The sequence below is a fragment of the Herpailurus yagouaroundi genome, unplaced genomic scaffold (assembly GCF_014898765.1).
Source record: "Herpailurus yagouaroundi ecotype Mexico unplaced genomic scaffold, PumYag 184, whole genome shotgun sequence".
In the NCBI taxonomy this organism is placed as follows: Eukaryota; Metazoa; Chordata; class Mammalia; order Carnivora; family Felidae; genus Herpailurus; species Herpailurus yagouaroundi.
The window spans coordinates 6,449,958-6,468,711 of NW_024412415.1; the positions used below are offsets into that span (position 1 = coordinate 6,449,958).

An 18,754-nucleotide genomic window follows, 5' to 3' on the forward strand; every position below is an offset into this window, starting at 1 on the left:
TGTGTGTGTGTGTGTGTGTGTGTGTGTGTGTGTGTGTGTGTGTGTGTAGGTAGGTAGGTAGGTAGGTAGGTAGGTGAGGAAAGTTCATTCTCAATTCAATCTGCCTCCTCTCTGATCTCTATAAAAACCTTTTATCCCAGAAAAGAAATGGAGCCAAGAGAAGGTAAATAACCAGCACAAGGTCACAAAGGCTTGTAACCAGGTAAGTTTGAGGCTAAACCCTTTGTTCTCTCCCCCACAACATGGTTCTTCCCCTGCCTGACATTTAAGAGTAAAAGCAGAACCCATCAACTCTTATAAAAATGCTTAAAACCTGATTGCCCCCAAAGAATTGGTTTCCCTTTATGGATGCAGCCTTTATGCACTGAATTGCTAGCAGAGAAGACAGACATGGAGAAGGGCCCAAGCTTAGGAAGTCTTCCAGCAGCCCTTCAGATCTCTTGGCCAAACACCACGAGCCTGATCTACATTATTCTTTCCCGGCGAGGTAACACCAAAACATTTGGTCCCAACTTCATTCTGAGAATACCAATTTGTCCACTTCAACACAGCTGCCCTTTCCCAAGATTTATCTCTATTTCTAGTTTCCTAAGTCAAACCTTACGGCTCCTGCATCCTGAAAATGGCCATGTTCTGCCCACAGCCTGTCCACACCAAGAGTTTGGCAAAAGCCAGTGGAACATGCAGTAGTGAGTAGAATGTCCCCTTGTGACCTCAAGCTCCCTTCTTGGCTCTGAAATGAGCTCTGCTCCAGCCAGCAGCTGCTTGCTTTTTTTTTTTTTTTTTTTTTTTTTTTTTGGTTTTATAATTTTAAAATTTACATACAGTAAAATTAACCCTTTTTAGAGCAGAGTTGTGAGTTTTGACAAATGCCTATAGTCATAACCACCACAAGAACAAGATACAGAACAGTTCCTTTACACCTAAAAAATTCCCTAGTAATGTTCATTTGTGGCAAAATCTGCCCTTTCACCCTTAATCTGGCAACTACCAACTATTTTCTGTCCCTATTTCACCTGTTCCAAATGGTATATAAAGAGAATCGTACAGTATGCAGTTTTTTTGAGTCTGGCTTCTTTAGCTTAACACAAAGCAGTAGAGATTCATCCAAGCTTTTTTAAACAGGAATAGTTCATCTTTTTATTGTTGATTACCAATCCAATGTATGAATGCCCCAGAGCTTGCTATCAGATTCACAAGTTGAACAACATTTAGATGGTTTGCATTTTTCATGCTACTCTGGATAAAGCTTCTATAAATATTTGCATACAGGTTTAATGTAAACCTGTTTTCATTTTCATTCAGTAAACACCTAGGAGTGGGGTTGATGATCACAGGATAAATGTATGCTCAATTTTATTACAAACTGCCAAACTTTTTTCAGAGTAGCTACATTCTTTGGCATTTCTATCAGTAAATGTGTGAGAGTTTCAGCTGTTCCATAACCTCATCAGCACTTGGTATTGTCATGTTGTTTTTCCTCTCTCTCTCTCTCTCTCTCTCTCTCTCTCTCTCTCTCTCTTTTTCTCCCAGTTCTCTCCTGAGAGCAGACCCACTTCATAAGTGCTTATACAAGCTTATACATAAGCTGCTTATACAAAGACACCCCTATGAAGATGGTGGGGCTCCATGGCCCATGTGAGGCCACAGGCTTGGCAAACGCATGGCTGTTCACAAGGTCAGGAACGGCAGAGCTGTCTATTTGGCCTCAGCCAAAAAGAGGCAGGACATGCCATGGGTAACGAGACTCAGAAAATGTGTAGGTTTGAAGCTTTCCCAACATATGAGGTTAAGGACATTTCCTTATGCATCCTTATACATCTCTATACCTAACACTATGTCTTATTCCTAACATACACCTACATAAATACCTTCACTTTGGTTTCTGGGCTTTCATATATTTTTCAGAGTGTGTGGGCAGCCCCACCCATAAATGCTATATAAATGGACAACTTCACTTGAAGGTATGGGCAATAGACCTTAGGTACACTCTATGTCCAGCTGGAGCCAAGGTACAGAAGTCCAGAATATACAAGTTCTAAAATGATGGTTACAAACTCTTGGAAAGTTATAAACTTTTGAGAATCTTGTGGAAGTTCTGGACCCTACTGCTAGAAAAATAAAGAAATTATACACACACACAAAAGAAAGAATCCTTGAAGCCTTTCATAGACCCTCCTTAAGAACCACTGTTCAAAAAGATCTGCGAGTGTAATAAACAGGAGGTCATTTCTCCCACTATCCTGCCCTTCTGGGCTGAGGAAAGGGATCTGGGGACTCCTCAGTAGTGAAACCATGAGGATAACACTTAAATGGTTTTGTCAATCTTATCAGTTTCCTAGGACTGCCATCACGAAATACCAGACTAACTATTGTACTGTTGTGGCTTAAACAACAGAAATTTATTTTCTTACATTCTAGAAGTCCAGGATCCTTGTGTTGGCAGGGCTTCTTCTAATGTCTTCCTCCTCGGCTTATAGATGGCCATCTTTCTCCAGTGTCTTCACACTGTCTTCCTCCTGTGAATGCATGAAATTTTCACACATTTTAAACACACACATATCACATTACAGTTGCTACAGAAATCTCAGAATACCATTTTTGCGCATCACTACTGTGAAATTATGTTACTAGATCCAATGGTATATCTTGTTATTTAATGCATTAATGAAGGGCACATATATTGCTGTATGAGATTTTTTATTTTAACAACTATATTTCAATAAATAAAGTCTCCTCTGTAATACTACACACATTACTTAATTATTTTTTAATATTTTTCTGAGGACATTATAGGCTTCTTCAGCTGCCAGCGGATACACACCACAAAAAAACTAACCCATTTAGGGGCGCCTGGGTGGCTCAGTCAGTTAAGCATCCGACTTCGGCTCAGGTCATGATCTCGCAGTTTGTGAGTTTGAGCCCCGCATTGGGCTCTGTGCTGACAGCTCAGAGCCTGGAGCCTGCTTCAGATTCTGTGTCTCCCTCTCTCTCTGTCCCTCCCCCGCTAGTGCGCGGTCTCTGTCTCTCAAAAATGAATAAATGTAAAAAAAATTTTTAATTAAAAAAAATTAACCCACTGATTAGAGCAATATATGGACTTATTTACTTCCAACCCTGACGACTAAGCCACTTACTCTCCACTGGTAGAGTCAAAACTACCCCAGACTCTCATTTCAGACACGTTCTAAAGGGAAAATGAGAAGTTCAAGAGTTCTTCGGTTTACCAAAAGTTGATATTGTTGCAAGTCTTGTTTTTTCTTTGAATTATGGGTTTTCCTATAACTAGATTACTGCTAATCCCACAGTTCCTCTGTGATTCAGATTTTGCCTCGTATTCCAGCTACTGAGCCCCTGCTATGAAAAATTCAAAAGACCTCCTGTAGACTCTAACAGCCAATGGCTTTAGGGTACTGAGTTGAGAGACTTGTGTTTTGACTATATTTTCTTCTATAAAAAGCTCTAATGCTGAATGGCTGCCAGGAGACAGTTCATAAGGCATCATGGACTGAATCATGAAATGGCAGCCAACTTTTCCCAATCTCCTTTTCATCAGAAGAATTTTCTAGTTGACCACATTCACAAAGAGCACTGGCCCTTAATCACGTTCAGTACAAGGCTTCTGAAGAAACTAAAGGTGTATGAAGGAGAGGTCCTAATCAACCGCCATGTTTTCCTTCTCAGGGTATTTGAGGGACAGATTAATGTAACTCCTAGAAGATAAAGCTGAGAAGAGCTATAAAATGACCTCCCGACTTCTAAAAAATGCTAGTGTGGCTCTGAGTAACCAATATTAGGAAAATCACAAAATCAATCATAAACATGCCAAAGAAAAAATGAAAATAAACTTAATTACCAGATAAACAATCTGGAACTTAAAGCAACAAATGGAATGTCCACCAAGGAAAAGCTCTTGGTTTCCATATGTAAAGACTTGCTTCTGAAGAACCACCAGTTCTGAGGTTCTTCTTATCTATGAAAAGACTAAGACTCTTTCTCAATAGAATGTTAGTAAATCTTTGAAGAATCCTGAGGAAATAGGAGGTCAGAATGAAGCCAAAGGGAGATAATTTAGGTATCATGGTCATGACAAGACTTCTTTGAGTCACAAAGAAGGCTTTTCAGACACTAGTCCTCTCTGATACCCTCTCAATGAACCACAGAGTTGCTGAATTAAGTAAGAAGATGTGTTTTGGATTTATTTATTTTCCCTAAAAAATTTATATTTGGCTCCAAGAGAAATGACTACTAAGTTCTTTACTATAGAGTTCATACAGATTTTAAGAATATGAGGCATGCTAATAAATAAAACCTGGCCTACCATGGAGTTACTTGGCTCATTTCCATAGACATGCTAGAATTAAGTAGTATAGGATGTGAACATACAGCCTTGCATGTTTTGGGTCTACGTGGAGTCTTGCTTTTGCTTCCAGTTCCTTGGGAACTCTGATCCTGCAAAGAAACATTTCTAAATTCACCTTTAAACAATGTTATCAAGTCCTACTGAAACGAGGTTCAGTACATTTCCTCAGTTTCCAACTTTTTCACAGAGGCTACTCACATGAAAACCAAATTGCTTTTCCCTAGATAGTCCCTTTTCTTTTGTCCAACTGCCACACTGATACATATGCCTGGAGTGAGCCATGATATCGAATAAACTCTTTGTCCCGAAGGGTTTCCAGGAAATAAACATGAATGCTGCCCTGAAAAATATATGTATAGGAGTCTATATATTGCAAAGACTTGTAAATAATAAAATGTATTTTTAAAGCCTCATCAGGTATCTGTGGTTCTCTGGCAACTTGTGTTCTCCAGCCCAGCCAACGTCTCAAAAGCCCCAGTGATTTTAGCAATTGTTCTTAAACTTAGCTGCACATCAGAATCATCTAGAGAGATTTTTTTTGTTTAAGTACCCTGAATATAGCTTACATCAATTCAATCAGAATAAGTGGGACCTGCATGCACATCAGTATTTTTTCCTAGCTTTCTAGATGATTTTAATGTGCACCCACGCTTGAGAACCAGACCTAGAAGCCAGCAAGATTTTGTAAGTTTGCTCAGTGACATGGAGAGTAGCCCCAAGGCATGGTTGCCCTCTCAGGGACAACAACCTGCCAAAATCTTCTCCCCTGTTTACAGATTCCCAGGGTCCAAGTGCCCCACGGTCTGCACTATCCAGCTACTCCTCTGGGTCACATGTTTAGGTGAAGCCCAAACTACCCAATAGGGGGATGGAGAAAAGGAGGTAAATCCAGTAACTGGTGATGGAAAGCACCTAAGGGACTTAGTATCTATCACTCCACAACAGCTCCAAGACACTGTGGTCACATTGTGGCATATTTTTCCCTATTCAAAATTGCCCTTAATACTCATTGTAGCCCAACTTCACACGTATAAATAATATTTCTAGAGGGAACAGAAGCTAATTATTTGCCCCAGTGCCATTGCTGCTGAGTCTTACCCTGAGATATAAATCCACTTACAGCCAAGCCAATCAAATTAATTTAAAGGAAATTATTCTTAAGAAGTCTTATATTTGTCAAGGTTTCAAATTACTTGAGCAATTAAGAACTAAAACTAACCTAGACTCCCTTCCCTTAGTGAGGTGAAAAGAGCTCTTGAAGTACTTTTCAAGAATAAAAGATGAAGCACCAACCTGCATAAAGTACTAAGTAGGATCAGTGGCTGATTTGCACAACCAGTTAGAGCCCTAGAGGAATGAAGGCCAGGCTCTCTCATTGTATTTTGTTCTGTTCTGAGGCCACAGGCTGTGCCCTAATTCCTGGCTATGCATTCAACAAAGCCAAGACATTTCTTTGCAGGACAAAGTGAACAAAGAGATACTCAGCCCTCCAGAACTTACAGATGAGTCGTTAAAGATTCAAACTGATGATATGAGCACCTGGGTGGCTCAGTCCTTAGGCATCCAACTCTTGATTTCAGTTCAGGTCATGATCTCACAGTTCATGAGATGGAGCCCCAGCACAGAGACTGCTTGGTTTCTCCCTCTCCTTCTCTTTCTGTCTCCCCAGCTCATACTCACACACACACACACACACACACACACACACACACACACACACACACTCTCTCTCTCTCTCTCTCTCTCTCTCTCTCTCTCTCTCAAAATAAATAAATAAATAAACTTAAAAATATATTAAAAAAAAAAAAAAAGATTCCAAGTGATGGCCTAAAACACACAGGGGACATACCCAGGTAGATAAATCCTTGCATTTTAAAATAACATAGGGGCCCATGGGTGGCTCAGTTGGTTAAGTGTACGACTCTTGACTTCACCTCAGGTTATGATCTCACGGTTTGTGGGCTCGAGCCCTGCATCAGGCTCTGCACTGACAATGTGGAGCCTGCTTCGGATTCTCTATCTGTCAAAATAAATAAACTTAAAAAAATTATTAATAATAATATATATTGGACCCTTGGTCCAATTCTCACTCCATAGCTTCTTAGTCGATGAATCCTCACGTCTGAAATTACCACCTGTATGTTAACTTTCAAATCTATATTTACAGGCTTGATATTTCTGCAGAGTTTCAGATCTGAATATCCTGCTGTGTATTCAACATCTCCACTTGATCTCAGAAACACATCAAGCTCAACATGTCCAAAATGAAATTCATTCTTTCCCCCAAAGCTGTATATAATAATAATAATGATATGTAATAAAAAGTTAATTAATAAAAATATATATAATTAAAAATTAATGTATAATTATAAGGATAAAGCTAAGGGTACTTAATATATATATTTATATATATAAATGCCAAAAACAGTATGTATGCATCCTTCCTTCTATTCTAGGGCTAATTTCTCCACAGATGATCTGAAACTTTTCCTTCTCTCTCAGGAGACTCCCTGTCTCAGAAACCCATCTCATAGCTTAACTTCTCCCTACTAGCTCCTTTTCAGTTGCATCTAAACACTCTCAAGCCTCTCCTAACTTTAAAAAGTTAACTAGAAAGAATGAAGAAGAAAAGAACTGTAAATGTGCTGTCTCCCCTGTGCCTTTCTGGCCACTGCCCTATCTCACTGCCCTCACACATTCATCCACCTGTTCACCTCCTACTCACTCATCAGCCCACTGCAATCTGGCTTCATTCACCAACTAGTCTTCTTAAACTGCTATTGCCAAAGTAAACAACACCCCTCCCTTTGTAAATTCCAAAGGAAACTTTCCATCTCTATTTCCCTTGACCTCTAACTTGCACTAGACATTATTTGATCACTACCTCTTTGAAACCTTCTCTTGCCCACGCTCCTGCACCCCACTTTCCCATTTTTCTCTTGCTTCTCTAGTTGTTCCTTCTCTCCATTGGCCATTTTTCTTCCCCTGCCCATATTTGAGATATTTCATTTCTCAGATATCTGCCCTTGGCCCAATTCTCACTCCACAGCCTCTTAGTCGATGAATCCTCATGGCTGAAATTACCACCTGTATGTTAACTTTCAAATCTATATTTACAGGCTTGATATTCCTGCAGAGTTTCAGATCTGAATATCCTGCTGTGTACTCAACATCTCTACTTAATCTCAGAAACACATCAAGCTCAACATGTCCAAAATGAAATTCATTCTTTCCCCCAAAGCTGTTCCTCTTCTTATGCTCCCTGTGAGAGAAAATGGCACCACTATACAACTGGTTGCTTAAGTTAGAAAAACTGGCATAATTCTTGCCTTCTTTCTTTTCTTCAGTCTGTCTATGTAATAAGTCCTACTGATTTTATCTGCTAAGTAATGTTTTTAGTCCATTACTCCTTTCTATTTCCACTGCCCAAGTTGAGGCCACCAGCATCTCTTGCACTGATCTCACCAGCGAACCCCAAATACCCTCCCAGCTTCCAGATTGAAGCCCTTTCAACCCATACTCTACATCATCACCAGACTGATCTTTCTAAAACAAAATTCTGACCTTCCTTACACATTACACACACTTAAAATTCTTTGTGGATTCCCCCAATGCCTCACAGTAGAATCAAGTGCTCTACAGAAGCCTTTAGGGCCTTCGAGATCTGATGATCTGGCCCTGCCTCCCCTGTATAGCCTTACCCATGACCACTTGCTCCCTTGCACTCAGGACCCACCCACACTAAATTATGCTCAGAACCCAACTTATGCTTTGCTTTCTCTCTCTACAACTCTAGAAGCAATGCCTTTCCCCTGTGTTCTTACAGTGTCCTATACTTCTTTCTCCCCCTACTACTTTGCATCTTGCTTCTTCATAAAAGACTACAATCTTCATAAAAGACAATAATTTTTTTCGTCATGTTCATCGTTGTATTCCCAGTACTGCCACAGTGCCTAAAAAGCAGAGAGTTATCAATAAATGTTTTCTTTAATCAATTGGTTGAGTAATCAAATGAAAACAAAGCTCAATATATCAATAGCTAAAAGAAATGACAAGTCCAATTTGCAAAGTTTGTTCCAGGCAGAGTTAGCTTTTTTTTTTCCTAATACATTGCTTGCAGTTCCATTTCATAATTATAAGACATTAAGCCTTTTACTAAATGCGCTAAGAACCTGGTGACCAATATTTTGGCATAGAGACCTCATGAGGGAAAGGACTGTATCTTTTCTCACTGTGCCAAAGAAGTCCTATCATCAACTCTGTTTGGAAACAACATGAATGCTGCAATGACAGGGAAGTGTTCCAAGAGTTGGAGGGAAATATTTCTCTCTTTTCCAAATATCTTAAACTGGAATCCAGAATGATTTATGTCTTTAGATCTTAGATATTACTGAGGAAGTTAGAAATAATTTGTCATCTTTTGATTGTACCTGCTACCAGTTGATGGCTGAAAAAGGAAAGCTGAGGACTACCTCTATGGATATCAGCACAGAAACCAGTTTGGACATTCCCAGACAGTTTGGGGGTTTGAGGAATAACTCACAGACACAGAGTCTGAGCCAGCCTCAGAAGCAAATTATTTATCAAAAGTCGAGTATAATATATATAATATATAATAAAAATATTATCAGGTTACTGTTACTACAACCCCCACCACCACCACCACTACACATGCACACACACAATCAAATATATATTTATATGAAACTTACAGAGTCCATTTACTCCACTCTTAAGTTAAATCTAACAACAGCCCTGTGAGGTTGAAACTATTTTCTCCATTTTACAGAAGATTAATCCAAGTCCCTGAGAACCTAAGATTTTTCAACAAGTCAAAAAAGGAAGGCAGGACTTGAATCTTGGCCTGTCCAATTCCAAAGCCATCCCTCCTTCCCCTATACCTTTCTCCCTCCTAAGTTGCCCCTCTCCTCCTACTGCTTACCAGAAACGCCGGTAAGAGTGATTCTGCTTTACGATAAACCACCCTGATCAAAATGCTTCAATGATTATTTTTGAGATGTCTGAGCTGAAAATGTACAGATTTCACAGGCCAAAGCATGTGCCAAACTGTGATTGCACAATCAAAGCGCTGCAAGGAACCAACGAGGCCAAATGTGTGTTAGAGAAACTACAGATGTCATCTGGGAATGCTCAGAGCTTTGGATTTTTAAGCTGAGACAGTCTCGCTTCCACCGGAACCACAGCCTTATAAGGCTAAACCAAGGCCATGACTTCCTCAGCTGAATCAACCTGACACATACCGCCTGTTCCCTGAGCTCACTGGGATTCCACTGGCTGAGCGTCAGCCCCGTCATGGAAAGAACACCAGCACCGGGGAGGACTGGATTAGTCCCCATCCTGAACTGGATCACAAACACCCACCTTGTCATAAAACTGCTATGAGCCTTGCAGTGGAAAGACGGGGGAGGCAACACAATGGGGTCAGGAGTAGGGACCTTTAGGCTCCCCAGAGAAATTAGTCACAAAGTCTTATCCCTTCATTTCCATTTACAGCCACTTATTTGGGAGCAGTAAGTTCAAAAAGGGTGAAAAACAAAGACCCTCCTCCCCTCCCCCAGCATGTATTCTCAAGTTCACAGGAAGGACTCTCATTTGCTTTGGGGTACAAAGAGTACCTGCTAACAGCTGCATCTTCCCATGGACAAATCACACAGTGCACGTTCACAGAAAGACAGGACTCCAGGGGAAAAAAATCAGTCATTTACTCAACTCGCTTTACCAGACCTGGTCCCATTATACCCAAGCTCTAGAAAAAGGAAAGAAACTCAGTGGAAACCAGCTACACAAACCTGCACAAAGAGGACCTCTTGGTTCTGAGAAGTCACAGTAACCAGTGGTTGAGAAATAATGAAAAGGTATGAGACCGCGAAGTTGAGCACACAAGAATGCTTCAGAAAATGGAATGTTGACACTGTCGCCAAGTAACTTTCCTTCCAAGTATTGATTACTCTCTACAGATTATGGAAAATATTTGTCTGAGATGATATTTCAACTGTTCTCATTCTCAGCTAGCAAGTATAGTAGAGCTATAGTGAAGCATGTGTTCCTAATTTTCCCCCAGAAGTTATTGATATCGGAATGTTAAGGTGCTAGGGAAAGAATGAGGAAACTTTCATAAGGAACCCAAATGACCTTCTGAGGGTAAGGAGACTACAAGCCCAATTCCTTGAGATTCTCCTAAGAGGAGAATCATCAGACTGGACTTGGGTGATCCCAACCACAGGCCAGAACAAGAAGGAGCTACCAACTTCTTTAATAGAAAACATCATGGTGGAAAGAGATTGGACAAGTGGGCAGTTATATACACCAAGACTGACCTGTGAAAGTGAGTAGTGGTTCTGGTTCTTTAAGGCTGTAACGGTCATAACTTATATTTACCAAGCCATACTGAGCACAAGCTACATCCTAGGAAAGAAGGATACAGGAGAATCTAAGAGGACACAGACCAACTCAGTGAATATCTGAGAACTACTGTGTCTGGGACTGCTGCTGGAAGAAGGAAATTTACCCCTCCATTATCATGTCTGTGTTAACCCATTTGGTTTGTATTTTCCTTAGTGAGAGGCATAATACCATCTTTCCCACTTGGTGGCCTGGTACCACATCACAGAGCTACCAGCTTTAGGGGCTGGTTATGGCATCACCTGGCTTCATGGAGTATAGAGGACATGAAAGGTGTCTTGCACCTCCTTCTACAGAGAATGGAACTAAACCAGAGCACCAACTACTGCACTTTTAAGTCCATTCCTCTTTGCAAGATGATCCCACTTTCCAAGGGCTGCTTACTGTCAATGATAGAGTATGGTGGGAAATCTCCATCCTGGGAAACATAGGACTTATTTGATGGCTGACCTGGGCACAGGACTTCTCAGTGGCTTTGCTGATGCTTCCTTAGACTGCCTGGCAGTCTAGCCTGCTCCCTTCTAGCCTTCTCTCCTTATCCCCTTCCCTGAGTCAGGCCCACATTGTGATCTGACTGCTAACCCAGGCTTCTCTAGATCCTTTCACACAAGCATTTCCTTCAAGAAAATCCCTGCAGTGTTTAACACTATCTTCACATCTGCTTCTCAAGGACCATGACTGACACAGGAAGAATATCTGAATGGCATTTGGAGGAACAAAGTAGAAGAGGCAAGGATTGTCTCCTGGATATAAATTAGCACCCTGAAGATTTCTTGAGATTATCATAAGTATGGAGTCCAGGGAACACTATATAGAGGTTCAAGATGATAAATCATATCTGTGACTTTATCTTATATGCAGCACTTTAACATAAATAGATATCCATTATGCACATTTAGGCCAGAAGGGAAGCATCAAAGCAAAAGGCCATTCCCTATTCTCATAACTTAAGGAAAAGTGGGAGCAGATGATGTGTACCATGGGGCAGACCAATGTTGCCTTGGCCTTGATGACCTCCCAAATGAGCATTCAGAGTATCCCGTTGTGACCCCCAAGAACTGCCGGGTTTCCATGTGTGAAGAGTTCAGGAGTTTCCTCCAGATCCTGTTGGCTTGACCCTATACCACCAAAAGCCTGATAATGATCTCTCGGTGTTGCTGCATCCATCACCAGCCCTTGGGCCCTCCATATTCTGTCCGGCCTCACCAGGAATAGAATGAGACCACTCTTCTCAAGCAGATTTCTACCCAGTGCCAATCCACATATAATTGGTGGTAGAAATTTCAATCCTTCATGTGCCAGCCACTATGCAAAGCATTTTACATTTTGTTTATCTCATTCATTCAACACATTTATTGAGTACCTCCTATGTGTTATCACTCCCCAAAGAGAGAACAAGGCTAAAAAGTCCCAGCCTGCCTAAAACATACTTTCTAATGAGGGATAGAGACACAGTAAAAAAAAAAGAAAGCCAACAAAGACATATGTTTTATTATTATATTATTATATATATAATAGAGCCCAGCATGGGGCTTGAACTCATGACCCTGAGATCAAGACCTGAGCTGAGATGGAGTCAGACACTTAACCAACTGAGCCATTCAGGAGCCCATCCAAGCCAATGTTGTTAACCATTATGCCTTGCCACCAAGGTGGATTCCACAATCTTCCTATTTATTATTCTAAAATCAGAGAGAAAGCCCAATCTTTACGTTCTCACTGTTCTTGCTAACACCCTTTGTGACCTTTACAGTCTAAATGTTTAGGTGCTAAGGAGCCACCTAAGAGACTACAAAGCACTGGCCATGATTATTATGATCATCAATCATCATCGTTATCACCATAGCTTTTTTCTATCCCAAAATCCCAGTGGCTGGGGAAAGAGAAAGTAACACAGACCCCAAGAGCTTGCATTTCCTCCTAACAGTTAAGCAGTGTGGGCAGAAGTCCCTGCGGGGAGGTTCTAAAACCAGCCTTCGGCAGGAAAAACTGTGACTCACTAAACCCATAGATATTTATGTTGGTCTTGCTGCAAAGAACATCCTTCTGGGTAATAACTGAACCCCATAAACAGATTTTAAACTTCTATCCATTCTTCAAAAATAAACTGGTAGAACTGGTAGGACTTTTACAATATCATAGTGAGACACACCGTTAGCTCTATTAGTCATTTGATTTTTGCCTTCTTCCCGTTGCCTGCTTGGTTTGCATCCCCATCTAATCCAGAGGCCCTGTGATAATAAAGAACCAAGCTCATGTATCCATGGTTTCCCAAACCCTGAGTAATCAGGATCCTTATTCTGTTAGCAATAAACTTTGGAGGTTGTTTTTTCGTTGTTGTTGTTTTTTTTTTTTTTTGCATGAGCAGACACTGTTTCCCCAGCTTTATTTCTTGCATATGATCTAAATATGTTTCACTAAGCTTTGTAATTACAATATAGCTGTTTGCAGGGTGTTGTCTACAAGATAATGAGCAATTTTGCCTAACAGTCTTTTAAGAGCTGACATAATCCTGAGGGATCCTCTTGATTAACTAGTTTATATTGAATTCCACACAGCACCATTGTTAATAAAAGCATACTATGATTATTGTGACAGTCTGTAATTACTAGCTCAAAATGGTTTGGAAGTAGTATTTATATGTATTTTTCCACTCAACCAATGGGACATTTTTTTTATATACAAGTGGAGATTCATATCTGCCAGACTGTATATACCTTGGAAGCTTCATTCTTTTCCCCAGTTCTCTTCTGCTGATAGTCAACTAAGTGATCAAGTGGAAAGCCTAAAAAATGTTAAGCATCATCACACACGAATGTCGGCAATTCATTTAATTCAAGAATGGAAAACTGTCCCTGAAGTCCCTGTTTCTTTGGAGCCAGATGAGCCTGGCAAGCCCGGAGAGAAATGTGAAGAAGCGGCAATATTTTTCCCTGCAAATACCTCTAGTCCTCCTGGTTTCACAAGAGTGGATTTTGATTAACCAAGTCTTCTTATGTGTGCACTATGTGTTTGAAAAGGGCTTACAGGGTGGCCAGGCACTGATCAGAAATCCTCCTAGAGTCTAAAAGTTGGAAGGTATTTAGTAAGCAGGTAAAATGATGATCTGTCAGGCCAGATACAGTGTTTCCAGAATACATTTTTTTAGGGGCACCTGGGTGGGCTCAGTTGGTTAAGCATCCAAATTCGGCTCAGGTCATGATCTCACAGTTTGTGAGCTCAAGCCCAGCGTCGGGCTCTGTGCTGACAGCTCAGAGCCTGGAGCTTGCTTCTGGTTTTGTGTCTCCCTGTCTTTCTGCCACTCCCCTGCTTGTGCTCTGTCTCTAAAAGAAAAAAATTTTTTTAAGAATATACTTTATTAAATTCTATTGCATTTTTCCTCATTTTTTGAAAAAAAATAGATAAACTGGACATTCAGGAATTAACCTGTGGACCAGGGACAGAAGAAATCCACATAAAGCAATCAGGTAGATAAGACCTCAAGATCTTTTCCTCTTAGCAGTCTCCTGCTATTCTTCTTAGGCCAAATGGTGACATTTTGCATTTTCTCCTGACTCTAAGGTCTGGTGTTTCTGACCCTGTCTTAGAAATCTCTGCTCAGTCCATGACCTCAGAATTGTAATCTCTCATGGTTAGGAGGGAAAATGAAAGACACATGGCATCGTGTACCCACCAAGCACCCACTGCCCAATGTTGAGTCTGGAATGTGTCAGCATCTTGGTTGGCAACTCTCTGGGTGCTAAGTTGTCAATACCTTAAGTGATGTCCATGACTGTGGATGATGGTCTGGGTATGGTCTTAAAGTACAAAGTACAGCGGGATTTCAAGACAATACCGCTTGGTCTAGATCTACATCCCAGGAAAGGAGCAATCGTTTACTAAGTTTCAATGCTAACTGAGGATGGGAAAATGTAATGAATTCTTCTGAACTTTTTTTTCACAAGAATTCCCATTAAGCAACTTTCCATTTATTGATGGTTATTTATAACTGGCTGGTGATGATTTACAATTCCATGGCAGTAATATGCCTTTTAAAGGGAAACAACAAGAGTTTAAAAAAAAAAAAAAAAAAGTTTCTCTGAGGAGGAAGTTCACTGTGTCTCTTATCATTTCAACTATGTAGTCATATAAATGTTTGCTCTTAGGGACTTTCCAGAACATGGCCTTAGTTTCTGGTCTCTTTTTCCACTCCCAGGTATACTACTTGGCTGTGCTGTGTGCTAAGGATCTATAAGACAGTGAATGTGAATACAAGCAAACAGAATGTGGGTGGGGTTGGAGGAAGTCACTGCCCAGAGAATAAGAAGACCAGGATTCTCAACTCAGCTCTGCTGTTAACTAGCTGTGAGGCTTGAGGCTAACTATGCAGTCATTCTGAGCACGGGTTTTTCCAATTTATAAAAAGAGGGGCCAGGTTTAGATAATCAGCTTGTTTCTATACCAATGATAGAAATGTGGGGGATCTGTCTCCATTTAAACAACTATTCCTTCCGGCGGGGGCTGGGGGGTAGGGGTGGGAAGGGCTGGTGAGATCCCCATGGTGGAGCCAGTGTAGCACTGCCCCCTAGATGGGACCATGAGGAGCCCAGGAATCCCATTCCTGGCAAAGGTTCTCAGCCCAGAGACCCACCCCTGCATCTGTCTAGAGGGAAGAAGCCACACCCTTCCCTCAGGTTCTTGATAAGGCCTGTTATTCCAAACAGGGGGCACAGGTGGGCAGTCTGTTCCTGTATCCTTTCTGCCCTTCAAGTACTTGGCATATATTAAAGCCTTCTCCCTACCTCTCAGGACACTATGATACTCAAACTAATGTGCACACTAAAGCAAGAACATTAACCCAAGATTTTTTCATACTGCCTCTTCTCATTAAAAAATAATCCAGGGGCACCTGGGTGGCTCAGTTGGTTGAGCATCCATCCAACTCTTGATTTCAGCTCAAATCATGATCTCACAGTTTGTGGGATCAAACCCCATGCTGGGTTCTACACTGACAGTGTGAAGCCTGCTTGAGAGTCTCTCTCCTCTCTCTGCCCCTCCCTGGTTAGCACTGTCTCTCAAATTAAATAAATAAGCATTTTTTTAAAAATCTGGTTTTCCTTATCACATAAACATATTTGTTACAATACAGGTAGAAAAACTTTTCAGAATGGCTAAAATTAACTCATTGTCATTTGTCAAACAACAAATGTTGGCAAGGATGCAGAGAAAGGGGAACACTTTTGCACTGCTGGTCACAGCGTAAACTAGTACAGCCATTCTGGAAAACAGTACGAAGTTCCTCAAAAAATTAAAAATGGAGCTACCCTACAACCCAGCAATTGTACTACTAGGTATTAATCCAAAGGATACAAAATATGCTGATTCAAAGGGGCACATGCACTCCATTGTTTATAGCAGCACTATCTACCATAGCCAAATTATGGAAAGCTCCCAAATACCCACCAAGTGAAGAATGGATAAAGAAGATGTGCATATATACACAATGGTATATAATAATACACACACACACACACACACACACACACACACACACACACAGACACAGACACAATGGAATACTACTTGGTTATGAAAAAGAATGAAACCTTGCCATTTGCAACAGCGTGGATGGAACTAGAGTGTATTATGCTAAATGCAATACATCAGTCAGAGAAAGATAAATATCATACGATTTCACTCATATGTGGAATTTAAGAAACACAACAGATGAACACAGGGGAAGGGAAGGAAAAATAAGACAAAAACAGAGAGGAAGGCAAACCATAAGACACTCATAGAGAACAAACTGAGGGTTGCTGGTGGGATATTGGGTGGGAGGGATGGGCTAAAGGGTGATGGGCATTAAGGAGGGCACTTGTTAGGATGAGCACTGGGTGTTATATGTAAGTGATGAATCACTACATTCTATTCCTGAAAACATTATTATACTACATGTTAACTAACTTGGATTTAAATAAAATTTAAAAATTAATTAAATGATTACAGAAAAAAAGTTTAATTCACTAGCCCACCATTCAGAGATAATCAGATTTTGTATATATTATGTCAAAATTCTGTGTGTGTGTGTGTGTGTGTGTGTGTGTGTGTGTGCGTGTGTAACACATACACATACATTTTTTAACTGGGAGAATTTACCAATTGAACATCATTTAAATTGGATATCCACATGCAAAACAATGAATTTGCACCCTTACCTCACATTATACATACAAATTTGCAGAGACTGAAATTACAGGTGCATGAAACATTCCCTCGCTTTTTACTGGCTTAACCATCCTACCCAAACCACCTTAAATATCTCCTTCTCAGTAAAGCCTCCTCTGACCCCTGCCATATTCTGAAGTCTAAATGATACCTCCCTCCTTTAAGGCTTTGGTATATCTTATACACACTTCACTTATAGCAATTACCTCACAAATTTAAATCTAAAATGCGATTATTTCCTGAAAGTTGGTCCAGAATTTCTGCTACTAAGGCACTTTTTCCACATAAAATAAAAAGTCATTAGGGACTGTATTATCTTTGTCCCTTTTCCCATCCAGTCACCACAATAGAATTTTTCACTCACCCTGGTGACACTATTCAACCTCTGCACAATCCTGCAATAAATACCCATTTCATCACAGTATCATAATGGCCAGACCACTGATCCTTTTCTTTAGCTTTACACAGAATAATACTATTTCTTCAGCAATCAGCTCTGATTGACATCACAGTTATCACTTCTTTTATTCTCTGGGCTTGATAAAGCACCAGCTGGGTCCAACAAATGTAACAACAGCGGCTTCCAGCCAAGTGTAGGACTAAGATTTTCGTCAAGAACAGATTCCCCATGGAGTATAATGACAAAAGTACACAAATGTGTACTAACATTCTGGCTGTGGCAGAGGGAAAATCTTGTGTTCAAAGAGGTTCAAAGGCTCACAGAGAGAAAAGTGAGTGCTCTGTTTCGCTATCTGGTCAAGGGATTGCCCCAAGAGACGAGCATGCTATCCTTGTAGAGGTAGCTGGGCCCTTACCATCAAGGCCTTTGAAACCTGACAGCAGAGAACCTCAGGTCCCTCTCCTGCCTGTTCCTCTGGGACTTCTCAGTCACATACAAGCAGAGAACCAGCCGGTTGTCATTCAGTCTCTAGGATAGTCTTCCACTACTCATCGTCACATGCTCACCGGATTTGCTTTACAGTGGAAACATCCATGGTGCTTTACTGAAACAGACAGGAAAAACAACAATGCCTAATCTCATCTGGACTAGGAAATATCCACCTGTCTTTCTCCCTCCCCCAAGTCACGTCAGTGCTACTACCAGGAACATAAAAAATGTAAATACGATCTTTTGACTCATCTGATTAAAAACTGAGATGAGAGCACTCTTGAAAGCAGACTGAAATCCAAATTCCTTTGCAAGGCATCAAGGGCTTTCCCAACCTGGCATCCACCTATCTTCCCAGCAATATCCTCAGTTTCTCCCCAGAGAATGTAAATTGGCACAGCTGCCATGGAAAACAATATGTAAGTTCCTCAAAACATTAAAAATAGAACTACCATACCATCTAGAAATTCCACTTCTGGATATTTATACAAAGAAAATAAAAATACCACTTCTAGGAGATACAGGCACCCCTATGTTTTTGTTGCATTATGCACAATAGCCAAGAAATGGAAGCAGCCCAAGTGTCCATCCATAGACAAGTGGAAAAAGAAGATATGGCATGTGTGTGTGTGTGTGTGTGTCTGTGTCTGTATGTCTGTCTGTCTGTGTGTATGTGTGTGATGGAATATTACTCAGTCATAAATAAGTGAAATCTTGCAATTTGCAACAGCATGGATGTACCCAGAGGGTACTATGCTAAGTGGAATAAGTCAGACAGAGACAGATGAAGACAAATATTCTATTATTTCACTTATATGTGGAATCTAAAAGAACAACCATAGGTCTCCCTTTTTATGTTAGAGCATGTTTATCCC

The 18,754-nt window shown here is 40.6% G+C and overlaps 1 long non-coding RNA gene across 1 annotated transcript in view; it reads right to left on the bottom strand.

The window, feature by feature from the left end:
- Positions 1-2,418: 2,418 nt before the first annotated feature.
- The window catches only part of LOC121042098 (uncharacterized), a 75,666-nt gene continuing 59,330 nt past the window's right edge, over positions 2,419-18,754 (bottom strand). Inside the window, exon 3 of the long non-coding RNA XR_005795969.1 lies at positions 2,419-2,519. This is a non-coding gene — a long non-coding RNA (uncharacterized LOC121042098). The remainder of the gene's footprint in view (positions 2,520-18,754) is intronic.